The 15082-nt window shown below is 39.1% G+C and overlaps 1 long non-coding RNA gene across 8 annotated transcripts in view; it reads left to right on the top strand.

The window, feature by feature from the left end:
• LOC311520409 overlaps nt 1–15082 on the top strand; it is a 162940-nt gene that overhangs the window by 126921 nt on the left and 20937 nt on the right. For 5 of the 8 annotated variants that reach the window (XR_014711583.1, XR_014711584.1, XR_014711586.1 and 2 more), the window contains exon 4: nt 5026–5108. The exons of 2 other annotated variants lie outside the window; for them this stretch is intronic. This is a non-coding gene — a long non-coding RNA (uncharacterized lncRNA). Of the gene's footprint in view, nt 1–5025; nt 5109–7821; nt 7864–15082 lie in introns of all 8 variants that reach the window. One more of the 8 variants, XR_014711585.1, reaches the window with a different exon arrangement.

Genomic DNA, 15082 nt, shown 5'->3' with positions numbered 1-15082 from the left:
TTCACATTCATTTTAACAGAATGTTAACTTTGAATCTTAATAATGGCCTCTAAATGTCAGCACTGTTAATTACACTTTGCAAATCCTGTCTGCCCCCTCCAAGGATTAGAACCTCAACTAGGTGATAGCTGAGTTGAGAAGATCATTACTGTCTTATGTTGGGGACAGTTACTTGACATTGTGTTATCTTAGATATAGTTACCAAATGTATTTATATTACGAACAGTACATGCATCTAGCATATCTTGTACAGAAACAATATATATATATATTGAGTAAATAAAAATAAACAGACACTTTGCTGGGGAATGACCTGGCAGATACATCCAGTGCAATTAGATATACCTTGCATGTTTCATTTATCTGAGAGTTATCTAGCATATCATATGCATTTTTCCAGCAGCAGCAATAGTATAGGAAGATAAAATGGAACTTGGAAGATGTAATTTCCATGTTTCTTTTGATGATGAGTGGAAAACCAAACAAACTAAAAAGCTATAAAAGTCACAATCAATTAAATTTTTAAAAATTGAGTATAATGTTTTGTATTTTCTCTCTGTTTTACAGGCAAACTATCTAAATTGATACAAAAGTTCTTAACTTCCCCATCTGAATAGGCCAAATAGAATTGTTGTTATCACATCACAAATTACAAGACTGTAACTACTGGTTGGAAAACAAGGCCACCATTATACACAGTAATAACAGTAACCAGGTGGGAGAGGAAGGGCAGGATGTCGTTGTCAAGTTCTAATCTCACTGTTTTCCATGCAACCCTTCAAAACCCAAACCATCCCCTCAGAGACAGAAATGTTACTTAGGGTATGTCTACACTGCAATTAAAAACCCACGGCTAGCCCATGTCAGCTGACTTAGGCTCACAAGGTCCAGGCTGTGGGGCTGTTTAATTGCAGTATCGATGTCTGGGCTTGGGCTGGAGCCCAGGATCTAGGACACTGCAAGGTGGGAGGGTGCCAGACCTCCAGCTGCAGCCTGAGCCCAAATGCAATTAAACAGCCCCACAGAATGAGCCCCATGAGCCTGAGTCAGCTGGCAGAGGCCAGCCACGGATATCTAATTACAGTGTAGACATACCCTGCATATATGTCCATACATATGTCTCAGTACAACTACATGCTAGAAGCCCCTGCAATGGAACAACCAAGTCCAGAGTGTAGCCTGGTTTAGATCCAGAAAAGGCCATTGCAGAGGCATGCCTACAATCCCAAGCCAAGTAATTAGCTGAGTTTTATTTTAGTCGTATCAATGTTGTTCTATGAAAAACCAGAGGTGTGTTGTATCCTATTTGGGAACAATTGTAGCTGGCAGATGCAGCGCTCCAAACTTGTTGCCACAATTGTCCACCAGATCACTGATCTGGAAGGCTGAAGAAAAAGGGCTTCCATGAAAGCCATGTGGAATGTACATTACTTGAAAAATGACATAAAAAAACCTTTTGTGCATCCAGAGAAGCGACTGCGATAACTTAGATATCTTTGATGCCTGTTCTTTTATATCTGATGCCATTCCCTGACCATCTTCCATCATCCTGTATATGGCAAGACTATCTGCACATAAAGGGAAATCTCAGCCAAGTGGAAAGGGAGGCCATGGTCACAGAAACCTCAAACTTGTCCACATTGTACCAGCCGAGCACATAGTTACCTGTTTTATCTCTGAAACAGACAAATAACTGTATCCCATTATTGGGCCCCAAGCACTTTACTGTTGCCTGGGAAAATAATATTTTCCCTCCTACCAAAAGTTAATGGTCAGGTGCCCAAGTGGTGTCAAGCAATCAAATAAGATCTCCACTGCCCTTCAGTGCAAGTGTTCTAAACTGTCTATCTGCAAACAAGTTATTGTCAAAAATACAGTTGTTAACTGCAAGGATCTGTACAGTGCTTAATAAAGTATAATAGGAATCTGGTCCCAACTGAGGCTTCTGGTTGCTATTATAAAATAAAATAATGAGAAATTATCATAAGACAACATAACTTGTGTTAAAGTAAATGACATTTAAATCACAGGCATTACCTGTTCTGGTTGATGGGTGCTTGTTGATGATGCCTTGCAGGCTTGGTTCCTCATCCTGATCCCATTTGTTTTTTAGTAATGCAATTTGCCTAGACCATGGCCACTACCAGAATGGACAGAAATTTCAAGAAAACTATAAGAAGCTGACCAATCTGTGTACCATCATTAGGCACTCTACATGTGTACAAAGTACTCACTGGAAACCAAGCCCCTCCTAAACAGCCAAAGCTGTGTTTATCTTATTATGTTTGTCTGTTCCAGATATGGGCTGGTCACAGAGCTCGCTTATCCACACCAGATATGTTCATCATAAAATCCTTTAATGGGTGATTGTAAATCCCTGTGATGTCAGCTCCTGAGTCAGTTTTGAAGTCAATAGTCTTGCCATGAATATTCAGTTTCACTCTCCAGGCAAGCTCTGTATCTTCACAAATGATAAATCCCAGAAACAATGGCTCTTGATTTGTCTGTAATATGAGTCAACTCTCTGACTGCTTTGGTGTGTCAAACAGCCACAAAATGTCCATATTTCATGCATTGGTATCACCAGATGTCTCTGGCTGGACATGCATTATCTCTTGGGATACGCCTTTTTTCATACCTTGTGCATCTAGGCTGGAATTTGTCCCTCTTAGCCTGGGAGTTCTCTCTCCTTGCCTCAGGTGTTTAACAATAATGACTTTAACACTCACATATCTGTTTATAGCTTCTAAGCTAGTTTTTCAGGTTTTTCAAGTTGCTCCTGCCTTATTTTCTGTTGTTTGACTAATTCTGTCTGCTTTGTTATTTGTATAGCTGTGGCTAGGGTTAAATCTCATTCACTTGTAGCTGCTGTGAAAGATCTTTGTCTGTTAACCCAATAACCAGCCTGTCTCTGATATTTTCATGTTTTGCATTCCCAAAATCACAGTTTTCAGCCAATGTATGTAGCGCTCTTATAAAACATTCAACATTTTCCCCTGGTTCTTGACTTCTCTGGTTACAACATACTCTTTCATAAATCACAGTTCTCTGGGGGTATAAAGTGTGCATCAAACATAGCCAGAATCCTTTCATAGTCATCTTTGTGACAGACTGCAGTAAAGTCAAAGGATATAAAGATATGCTCTGCTTGCTTCCCCATAGCATAAATTAATGAAGATATCTGTATATCTCCTGTTTCTTTCTGGCATTTGTTTGCAATGCAAAATCTTGCAAAATGTTGTTTCCAGTCTGTCTATTCTGAAGATTTGCCAAAGCTGGGATGATGAAGTGGTTCTGCAACCTTTGTTGCTGTTTTAATTCTGTTTCTGTTCTTAGTTTACTCCTGACACCATGTCATGTTCTTTTGTACCAGATATGGACTGGTCACAGCACTTTCTTAAACACATTAGATGTATTCATCATAAGCTCATTTAATGCTCTGTGAGGTATTGCAGAGGTTCCTTTAAATAAGATATTTTACACATAGTGTCACCTAGTGGCTGAATGGTATTATACATTTTTGCACGCCATTACACATCTGTTCTTAATTCATTCTGCATTAAAGAGCAGGACTTCAATATGTTGCTTCCATGAAATGTCTCCATGAATGCCCAATATTGTGTCTCCAAGCATCCCATCTGCTGGACTAGAGCAGTGTGGTGGACGTATGCAAACCTATCAGGGAGTTCCAGGTTGTGCTTCTTGCTGCGCACCCACAGCCACACTCTGAAGATGAAGACATTGGTACTTGTAGTTCATGTGGGTGTTCCCCTAACTAATGCTTATACTCGTAGTTCAAGAGGTAGGAGCTGAACTTTGATTACATAATCAATTGGGGGGGTGGGGACTTAGTGCCTTCTTTCTGGGATCCAGGCCGCATCCAATGAATAAGGACTGTTCCCCCATCATACCCATTTTAGCTTGTTGACTCATGACTACAGAAAGGGCCTGGCATACTTCCTGCAAAGGGTTGCTGGCCACTTGGGTGTTACAGAAGCTGCAATGCTCCTGATGGCCTTTGTTGGGGGAGGTGCATGGTGTGACATTGGCAAACCAGGCGCCAGCTCATGCCAAGGCCCCTAGGGCTCAACTGAACCTTGACACTAACTGCACTAACTAAATACTAACTGCAACCAGTCTGGCTCACCTGTATGCTGGTATTGTTTAAATAAGTATTTGAATAATGAGAATGTATCCAGACTTATGAAATCCTTGTAAGTTGTTGCATGCATTAATCTCACTTATAATATCTGTATCCCATGTTATAAGATAATATTTAAGTGTTTGTGTAATCCACACACCTCCTATGTGTGGTGTTCTGTCCCATCTAGTGGCACTGAGGTGATTTAGAGAGAGAGATTAATGAGTCTGCTCTACAGCCTTAGCTAAGGCCCATATGGCTTTTAGCTCATGCAGTAGAGGCTCATGCACTAAGCTCCAGAGGTCCCAGGTTCAATCCTGCCCATGGATGACCGGGATCTGTTTGCATAACATTTGCTCAGTAACTGTAAATCACCAGTCATAAGAAAAGCATTAACGAGTCTGAAATACTAGTTTCCAACAGGAGGTGTTATCTTCTGTCCAACAAAGAAGGCCCATCAACACCAGATGAACGATTGTGGAACATCACAGAACAAAAGACTTTGTTTATTGCTCACTGCTCCTCTCCCACCCCAACCCCGAATCGGAAGACGAGACTTACAAGTGAATTCCTCCCAACAGTTGAATTTGTGCCTGGAAGCAGAAGGGAGGAAGGAATAAAACATACTAACAATCAGGGACTGTATCTTTTATGCTGCTTGAACTCTGAGGCACAAGGATTACTTAGCATAAGCAAAAGATCCCAAGTGCTTGCCATGGGTTAGCCCTAAAGGACATATAGAGCTTGCTTATTATAGAAGCTTCTATTGCTTTTTGAAACTTAAGATTGGAATTCATTTGTGTGTGTGTGTGTGTGTGTGTGTGTGTATATATATATTTACCTGCTTTAACCTTGTAAGTAACTCTTTTATTTCATTTTCCTAGCTAATAAACCTTCAGATAGTTTATTATGGAATTGGCTCCAAGGGCTGTCTTTGGTGTGAGATCTAAAGTAAACTTGACCTGGGGTAAGTGACTGGTCCTTTGGGACTGGGAGTAACCTAAATATTGCTGTGATCTTTGGTATAAGGGACGAATCTATCACAAAGATTAGCTTACCAGGGTGGCAAGATATATTTGGAGGACCCAAGGGGATTATATGACTCTATGTTAAGGTTATTATATTGCTTGAGGAGTTTACACTTGCTAATTGGTTGGTGACATCTAAGCATAGAACTCACAACCAATTTGGGGTTTGCTCCCTGCGTTGTAAAAATCTGCCCTGAGATTTGTACCCATGTTCTTGAGCCTCTCCAGGACAGCTTGACCCTGGCATAGTCTTGGCAGGAGTTACTTACCACAGGACAATTAAGGTTATAGATCTTAACCCCAGTGCTGTTAAAGTTTAAACTTGACATTGAGAGTTTTAAAGGTTAAAGAATAGACACACTGAATGATATGATGGTCTTGAGAGAAAAGACCTTGAAATTATGTAGGCACTACCCCATAAAAAGGAAACCCCAGTTCAGGACCTGAGAGCTTGGCTCATAAGTTCTGATCAACGGGAGACTGATGGAGAGAGAGAGGACCCTCTTGCCCCAGATGCTGCAGAGAAGATCACTGCAGTGGAACTGGCCTGATTGCTGCACCTTAGAGCCCAGAAAGAACACAAGCACCAGAAATTAATGGCAGAATTGTGGATCAGGGAAACCAAAGCAAGTGAAGCAGCTGAGGAGAAAGCCCACCAAAGTTGCATGGAACAAATAGCAGCAGTCAAAGTTGACAAGGAAGCTGAGAAAAGGGCAGACAGGAGGCTGATGGTAGATCAAGCAATGTAGTCAAAAAACTGGAACAGCAAAAGGTGCTTCCCCAGCCAGTGAGTATAACCTCCACAACACAAGGGTGTAGGAGAAAATCTGCCCAATTTATAAAGAAACTGACTGTATAGAAGAGTTCCTGTCCACCTTTGAGAAATTACGTGGGATACATAATATCCCAATTGAAGTATAAAAATCTCACAATGTTTGACAATATGATTCATGTTGAATATGTACATAAAATGTGTAATTTTATGAAAAAATGGATAATGGGGGTGGGGCTGAAAGTGATTCTGGAAAACTGTTGCAGATGATACTAAACTGCTCAGGATGGTTAAGACCAAAGCAGACTGTGAAGAACTTCAAAAAGATCTCACAAAACTAAGTGATTGGACAACAAAATGGCAAATGAAATTTAATGTGGATAAATGTAAAGTAATGTACGTTGGAAAAAATAACCCCAACTATACATACAATATAATGGGGGATAATTTAGCTGCAACTAATCAGGAGAAAGATCTTGGAGTCATCGTGGATAGTTCTCTGAAGACGTCCATGCAGTGTGCAGTGGCAATCAAAAAAATAAATGGGATGTTAGTAATCATTAAAAAAGGGATAGAGAATAAGATGGAGAATATCTTATTGCCCTTATATAAATCCATGGTACGCTCACATCTTGAATACTGCGTACAGATGTGGTCCCCTCATCTCAAAAAAGATATACTGGCATTAGAAAAGGTTCAGAAAAGGGCAACTAAAACAATTAGGGGTTTGGAATGGGTCCCATATGAGGAGAGATTAAAGAGGCTAGGACTTTTCAGTTTGGAAAAGAGGAGACTAAGGGGGGATATGATAGAAGTCTATAAAATCATGAGTGGTGTGGAGAAAGTGAATAAGGAAAAGCTATTTACTTGTTCCCATAATATAAGAACTAGGGGCCACCAAATGAAATTAATGGGTAGTAGGTTTAAAACAAATAAAAGGAAGTTCTTCACTCAGCGCACAGTCAACCTGTGGAACTCCTTGCTTGAGGAAGTTTTGAAGGCTAGGACTATAATAGGGTTTAAAAGAGAACTGGATAAATTCATGGAGGTTAAGTCCATTAATGGCTATTAGCCAGGATGGGCAAGGAATGGTGTCCCTGGCCTCTGTTTGTCAGAGGGTGGAGATGGATGGCAGTGGAGAGATCACTTGATCATTGCCGGTTAGGTTCGCTCCCTCTGGGACCCCTGGCATTGGCCACTGTCAGTAGACAGGATACTGCGCTGGAAGGACCTTTGGTCTGACCCAGTATGGCCATTCTTATGTTCTTATGTTTGATCTGATGTCCCAGAAGCAATTGTTATGAGTAGTTACAGATGATGTAAAAAGGCAACCATCTGTGACAAAAAAAACTCCCACAATTTTAGAGGCTGCAGAAATTGCAGCTGAACACATTGAATCAAGGGGACCGCTTGCAATTCCATGTTAAGGCAGTTATAGTGCTTGAGGAGCTTACGCTTGCTAATTGGTTGGTGAAATCTAAGTATAGAACTCCCAACCAATTTGAAGTTTGCACCCTGCTTCTTAACAGTCTGCCCCGAGGTTGGTAGTCGTACTCTTGAGCCACTGCAGGACAGCTCGACACATGGTATGCCACATGATGGTAAGTTACAGAAAATTTTCCACTGGTGTTCCACTCCTGCTCTCTGGCCCATACTATTATGAGAGTGGTAGGAATTTCAATCGCTGAGCTCCAGTCAGGCTGCCCACCTGTGTCCCCCAGTGTAGCTCATTAAGCTGCGAGTGGCTGATTTGCTAGTATTCATATTTGCTCATAGGCACTAGCAAAATAGTTCCGATGGGAGGGGCAAAACTAATGGTAATCTATTGGCTCAAATAACCTGGTAATCAAATATTGTTTGTTGTGCTTATAATGCTCTAGGTGCTCCCCAGACATTCAAGAAGGCATGGTCCCTGGTCCTAGGTAATCATTGTTTAAGGTCAAATGGACTAGCGTACAAAGTTTATTGCCAAGCATTCAAAACCATGAGTCAGGACCCAAGCCCATAAGATTTCAGCCTGGAAGTCTATGAATCTATTAAATTATTTTAAAAATTATGAGATTTTTTTTTAAATAGTAAATATTTTTATTTGCTTTCTGGTTTCTGAGCCTTCAGGGTTAACTCAGTGCGTGCTTTAAGGATTTTCTCATCAACTATAAGGGCTAGAAACTTCTTCTTTAAATGAAAGCTGAAATTATCCCCTAAACACTTATCGCTAAGAGCTTGGGCTTTGAGAAAAACACCAAATATTGTAAGACTTTTGATAAAATCGTGAGAGTTGGCAACACTGGGAACAACAAATATGAATATTTTATACAAGTCAACCAAATTCACAGCAGGCAGCATAGCAGAAGTGGGTCTTTAAGTGGGACTTAAATGTGATCAGAGTAGAGAGACTGTGGATGATCTCAGGGAAGTCATAGTGCATACCTATATTGTTTATTTTTCACCGATGTGACCATAGCCTACCAATTTCAGTTGTATCCAAACATTACACAAATTATTTCATATTCTGCTAGTGACATACTTAGAGGGGGAAATAGCAAAGTGAGCAGAGAATATTACTGAGAAATGGAGGATTCTAGAATCAGAGGTTTGGGAGTTCTGTCACTCTGACCTTTGAAAGTATAATCCAATCCAATTTATTTTTTTCATTCAAAAGTATCACAAAGAACTTTCCAGTATATAAAATTAAAGGCAAATATAAGTAACCTATAAAGGTTTAGATATCATTGAGGTAGCATCTATATAGGGCAGCAGAGTCAACAGACACAATCAGGGGTCCTGGAACAATTTTTATAGTGGGGGTGCTTATGATGGAAACCATGTATTTGGTGTTTGTTATCACTACTTCAAGCTAGAGGGTGTGGCAGCACCCTGAGCACTCTTAGTTCCAGCACCACTAGACATAATGGTCAAGTTTCAAGGAGGATGATTTCTCATGGGGAAAACTGAGAGGTTCAATACTTCTCATTTGTCACTCTTAATAGTTGTTTCTTTCATTTCTCCCTCACATATAGAATTCACACTGAAGTAGACTGAAAACTTTGTTTTTTCACAAAGTGTCTAAGAGTTATAAAACCTGTATTCAGCTTCATGAATCTCTAGGGTCATAAACACCTATATCCCTCATTCTTTTCTTTTTTCCTTTTTGTAGTTTGCCGTAAATTGGAAATCTTACCTCCAAGTCACTCCTGTTTCTCCTGTTTTGTAATTAACACCTAGAACCTGCACTTTTTTGAGGCAAGCAGACAAAAGCCTTGTTTTCTGCAGTCCATTAACAGTCTCTCAGTTTATTATACTCTCCCTCCTATTTGTTTTTAATTGAGACCTATGTTATAATGGGACCATTGTTGTTAAATGTAGAATATTGCTACATTAGCACAGATCAGTTTGCCTGGTTTTCATGTACATTAGTAAATTATGAAAGATCAAATATCTCAGGAAGCTGACACATATTGAATTAATCCTGAAATAACCTTGTATTTACTGTTTCAAGTTCACGGTAGTATGTCAAACCACCACACTTAAAAGGCAGTCCCAAAAGCAAACTACAATGGTGCTTGAGGGTAAAATGATAGATGAGATGTGAGGTAGATGATAGAGGTAAACTCGTGGTTGACTCATCTATTTTTGAATAAAGTGCTAATTGCACTAAGGACTAGGAATTTGAAAAATCCAAATATTGTAAATGCATAACCCTGAATGAGGTGTAATTATATTTACATACATAAGGAGACACTAAATGAAAAAGAAACAACAGATACAAAAAGTTATTCATTTCATCTTTCATAATTATCTGGAAAATATATAAATTAATAGCATTCATCTGAGAAATGCGGTAGCTGTGACAGATGTTATATTTTGAATTAAAAATGTAACATTCTTGTAATAGTTCCTTGTGCGTTCTACTTTGTTTCATTTTACAAAATAATTTAAGTTCACTTCTGATGTGAATCCCAGAAAACAAAAGATGACACTCTTTCCCTTTCCATCTACCATAAACTAATCCTTTTACTCTAATGTTCAAGTCATGATAAAACTAAGACCAACATTTTACAAGTCTATTTGTAACTTAACCATTTGTAAAAGTGTAAAGCAAAAACAGAGCATAAGAAAAATTTAGATATTCAATGATGTGGTGTTTGGGAGACATATTCTGGAGATCTCATGCAGCCACTAGTCTTCTTCTTAGCATATGCACAATGTGCCTCAGGTGGCACATGACCAGGATGCATCACCGAATTTGGTCCACTGGTTGGATCATTAGCTTTCTTGGCTTGGGCCGGGTACTGATGGGGAATGTGACTTGAACACTGATCCATCTCCCCCCAGCCAGTAGTAAAACATCATTAGAGATTCTATACATTATAGATGATAATTATCTAACATGAAAAGTATTGCAGCTTACACAAGGTAAACTCTATTTTGGGTACATCATTTTGATGGATAAAGATGAATTAATCATTGGACTGGCAGTTGGTGGCCCTTATGCCAGCCGCAGGGTTGGTCTCTTCCGGTGGGCTGGGGAGATGTTTGACTGGATGCACCCTTGTAATCATGGGTTCTACGGTCCTACATTTCCTTTGGTCTGGTCCCACCCTCATAATCTCCCTTCTGTGGTAGGGCTTCATAGAGGCAGCTGCACGTCCTGTGTGGGCTCCCCATAGATTGCCAGTCCTGAGCAGTGTTACCACACAGGTCTGTTGCAAATGGAGCCTTCCATACTTGCGAGGGTGCAGGCAACAGGTAATTAGTCAGCAGCGTGAGCTAATAACTTTCTGTAATTTGTAAAAAATATAATTGATTATGGCATTTCATCTTAAAAACAGAGTAGTCACTGAACATCTACAATCAGGTTTTCAAATGAAAATTTCACAACTATTTAGCATATGTTGATTTAACCATAGACACATTTTGTCCTCACTGACCTGCTACATCTCCTTTCGAGTAATTAACATCTACTATCTATCACCTTAAAAGTCTCTAAGTCTTGGTGAGGCAGAACTAAAAAACAACTCCAAAGAGACTCATTTTAAAATTGTTCTGTTAGAGGTCACAGTGGAACAGGCCATAGTCTAACCCCAAATCCAATGGAGTGCATGCCATGGGCCTGGGGGAAGAGAGGGACTTCTGCCATGGAGGCTACCTTTTGTAATGGGGAGAAGAGAACCACACACACAGGATCCCTTCCATGCTCAGATCTAGGGTGTACTATCTCACCCTATTTATTTACTGGATCCAGTTAGTACATATTTCAAATGCTTTTTAGCTATGTATTTCCCTGATGGCCTATGGTATTTCTAAAAGCAGTAACATAGTTACCCAATAATCCACAATGTCATACTGTAAATTATGGAGTTTTCAAATGCATGCTGTTGATACTTTTCTTTAATATACTACCTAAGGGTCTGATCAAACTCCCACTGAAGTCAATGTAATTTAGATCAGGCTCTAAAAGAAATTAACTATCAAAAAACTAAATGATAGTCTTTGCTTCTGTGGACACTATTTTTAAGGTTGCAAAATGGTTTCAATAATAGCCCCATGTTTTCACTTCCTCATAATTTACTGAAGAATTCTCCTTTTGAGATGAAATTTTTCGTGCATAGTTTCGTGCACAGAGACAAAGATTTATTTTTATTTTTAACATGTTTGAAAAAATCGCTTCAAGCTGTTTTTGAATTCTGAGTGTCTGAAAAAATACAACATTCACCCTGAAAATTGCTTACTTTCCCCCCTACACTTTTGTTCCCTCCTCGCCCCCTCCCCCACCCTGGCATAGTTAACTCAAAACCAACTACACTTTGAAACTTGAAATGTGGCATGTAAATAGTCCTTACTGAGTAAAACGTCCATGACCAAGTCTGAAAAACAATATGCTTGATGTTAGTTTTTGCAAGTGCATCCTCATCATACCAGGACCTCGATACTAGTTCTTAATGTTAGGCTTGATATGCTGGCAAGAAGACACCACTGTCATAATAAGCTGTTGCCATTGATTTTCATGGGTCTGCTCACATGGTTAAAGTTAAGCATATGTGGAAGTGTTTGGAGGATCAGAGCCTTAGGAAACAGGCTGTGTGCTCATTTGCAAGTGCATAGGATTAGCAGTGAATCATCAGTCTCCAGAAGCTCATGTAGCGCTCCTCCATTGCTGTTATGGCAGGATATGAGGAGGTTTAGGGGCTGCAAAGCGTTACTATGCCCAAACAAAATGTGGGTACCTCACACTGCTCTGCATTCCTTTCTCATCCCAACCCCTCTCACCATGGAACTACAGCAATTTTTCTGGGTTATGACACTTCCATAGCAAAAGAAGTTGAGAAGTAGCCCTGAGGGCTCAGTCTTTGACTTCAGTAGGTTTGCCTGAGCAGGACAGCAGGATTGAGTGCTAAATATTGTTAATTCTAATTCCATCTTGAGTTCCTGATTTAGCACCATATTAATTTGAGAGGAGACATCTGAATAAAATGGCTCAACGTTTTTCAGAAAAATTGGCAAGAAATTAACAAAGTTATGAACTTTTACATATTGTACACTACTAGCCAAGTACAGCTGAAAACTTTCACTGAATCTGAGAGTTCTCTCCTTTGGATTGCTACATTGTACAGGTATGCATATTTCCAGAACTGTACACTTTTTTCAATGATACATAGTAGCTGCTGACTCTTAACTAAGCCAGTGTCCACTTTTTTAAGGAACTGAGTAGGCATAGTTGACCCGCCAACTGGTCAATGAATATTTTTGCCTTCTTCCCCTGCCCTTTTGCCTTTGCAGTTTTCATTTATTTAAAAACAAAAAAATTCCTTGTGCCTAAAATATTAAATTCAAAAACAACCCCCCAAGATTAATGCAACTTAAAAGAGTGCACTATTAAAATAAGAAAGATCAGGAATTTCCTAAACTTAACATTACCTCAACACAGATCATACATTAATTTAACATATATAGTATTTTCTATTCCTGGTTTTTCTGATTTTAATATGTAGCTTAATGTAATACTGTTTATATTGCTAAAGATATACTATAAACATACAGGACAGTACAATATGGCTGGACTTATCTTGCTGTGGGAACAACTTTGTATTACCAGACTTTATATGATTGTAACAGTGCAAACTTAACATTGATTAACACAGCTTTTTGCATTCAATTTAGCTGACATTTAAATTTAAAACCCACTAAGGCAAGAAAATGCTCCCCTATAAGAGTTTCTCCAGGCATGGTATAGTACATAACCAACCTCAGCCCCCTCACAGAACCTTGGCACAATGCAAGGATTCAAAGAACCAGGCCAATTGACCAATACAGTACACATAACAGTGGTTAATTTAATTAACAGTAAAAAGAAAAGGAGTACTTGTGGCACCTTAGAGACTAACCAATTTATTTGAGCATGAGCTTTCGTGAGCTACAGCTCACTTCATCGGATGCATACCGTGGAAACTGCAGCAGACTTTATATACACACAGAGAATATGAAACAATACCTCCTCCCACCCCACTGTCCTGCTGGTAATAGCTTATCTAAAGTGATCATCCAGTTGGGCCATTTCCTGCACAAATCAAGGTTTTTGTGCAGGAAATGGCCCAACTTGATTATCATGCACATTGTGTAGAGAGTTGTCACTTTGGATGGGCTATCACCAGCAGGAGAGTGAATTTGTGGCGGGGGGGTGGAGGGTGAGAAAACCTGGATTTGTGCTGGAAATGGCCCAACTTGATGATCACTTTAGATAAGCTATTACCAGCAGGACAGTGGGGTGGGAGGAGGTATTGTTTCATATTCTCTGTGTGTATATAAAGTCTGCTGCAGTTTCCACGGTATGCATCCGATGAAGTGAGCTGTAGCTCACGAAAGCTCATGCTCAAATAAATTGGTTAGTCTCTAAGGTGCCACAAGTACTCCTTTTCTTTTTGCGAATACAGACTAACACGGCTGTTACTCTGAAACCTTAATTAACAGTGTCTTTCAGTCTGGACTCCTAGTGTTTCTCTGAATTTCCTTACATTTATGGATTGAATTTACGACCACATGGTTATGTAAATACATTTCTGTGTCTGGACTGAGGACACAAATATGATCCTTGACTACTGTGATGTGTAACTCCACCTTTTTTAATTAGTAGTAATGCATGCTCATTTTTTATGTTGATAAAAACAAGTGCCTATTGATATAAAGCAAGTTTATTTTGTCAGTGCTGTATTGTTGTTCATATTGATTATTTCAGCATTATGCCTTTTTCTTTTCCTTTTGCATTTATAAACCATACTGTTGTGAAAATGTTTATATTTTAATTTAGAAAACAAAATTGAACTACCTTTCTTTTTTACATACCTTTTAGTTGTTGACTCAACTTACATATTCCAGCCAAACAGAAGCTTTTAGATTTTGTTCTGGCTTCCACCTTAAATTACATTCGGGAAGCTCTTTACTAATGGCATTTTTAAACAGAATGATTTGGGGGTATGTTATGGCATTTTTGTAAAAATGGCAGGGGAGACAGTCTACTCTTAAAATCTTGCACATTACAGGGTTTTTTTAAAAAATGTGAATGTTCTATGTGGGAGAACAATGTCCGTTCCAATCACAAACTTTCATCGCCTGTAAAAACTGAGTAAAAAATGAAGTTCATGTCATGAAACCACAAAGCAAATTAATGAAATCGTGTCATATGTATCAAGTCTGGCTGTATCTGCTAAATATTTTCTAACTACTCTAAGGGAAAAAAAAACAGAAGGCAAACTAGCAATAAATGAAAACAATAATGGTCAGCAGCATGTGTTGCATGTTATTTGAATGGAAAGTAATTTATCAGTTTTGAAATAAAGGTTGTTTATTCTTGTGTTTCACTGTCTATAACAATCTTTACAATTTATCTGTGAAAAAAGTGAGAAACTGTATCATTATTAGCATATGAATACTTGACACATCAAATTGGCTGTACAATAACAGAAGGACATTTGCTATTGGTGTATGCACACAGACAAAGCAGCCATTTTGAAAAAAAAATGAAATGGTGTGGATGTTTAACCGTTTGTCTGTCTGTCTGTCTGGTTTCACACTACTGCTTTGATTAGGGCAGCTTGGAAGCATGAGCTGAAATTCTTAAAATATAAGCACACACATTAAGTACTG

Source organism: Lepidochelys olivacea (assembly GCF_965140295.1).
Source record: "Lepidochelys olivacea isolate rLepOli2 genome assembly, chromosome: 5".
Lineage (NCBI taxonomy): Eukaryota > Metazoa > Chordata > Testudines > Cheloniidae > Lepidochelys > Lepidochelys olivacea.
The sequence above is the reverse complement of the archived record's forward strand: the minus strand, read 5'-3'. Positions and strand labels throughout refer to the sequence as shown.